Below are 368 nucleotides of genomic sequence, written 5' to 3' on the forward strand. Positions count from 1 at the left end.
GGAGCTCATCTGGGTCAGAGCTCACCTGGAATAGAACTCAATTGACGGTTCACCTGGGAGAGAGTTCACATACAGAGCACACCTGAGATAGAGCTCAATTGAAGGAGCTTACCTGGGTCAGAACTCAATTGACGGAGCTCACCTGGGGCAGAGCTCACCTGAGGTAGAGCTCAATTGATGGAACTCACCTGGAATAGAGCTCAATTTATAGCTCACTTGAGATAGAGCTCAATTGAAGGAGCTCACCTAGGATAGAGCTCCATTGACAGCTTACCTGGGGCAGAGCTCTATTGACAGAGCTCACCTGGGCTAGAACCTGACAGCTCACCTGGGAGAGAGTTCACCTGAGATAGAGCTCAATTGAAGGA

The 368-nt window shown here is 49.7% G+C and overlaps 1 protein-coding gene across 1 annotated transcript in view; it reads left to right on the forward strand.

The window, feature by feature from the left end:
- The window catches only part of KCNK7 (potassium two pore domain channel subfamily K member 7), an 11,811-nt gene continuing 11,443 nt past the window's right edge, over positions 1–368 (forward strand). Inside the window, exon 1 of the mRNA XM_060758319.2 lies at positions 1–368. This exon is cut by the window's right edge and continues 806 nt beyond it. The gene's annotated coding sequence lies outside the window, so the exon portion shown is untranslated.

This window comes from Anolis sagrei, chromosome 12 (genome assembly GCF_037176765.1).
Source record: "Anolis sagrei isolate rAnoSag1 chromosome 12, rAnoSag1.mat, whole genome shotgun sequence".
NCBI classification, from domain to species: domain Eukaryota; kingdom Metazoa; phylum Chordata; class Lepidosauria; order Squamata; family Dactyloidae; genus Anolis; species Anolis sagrei.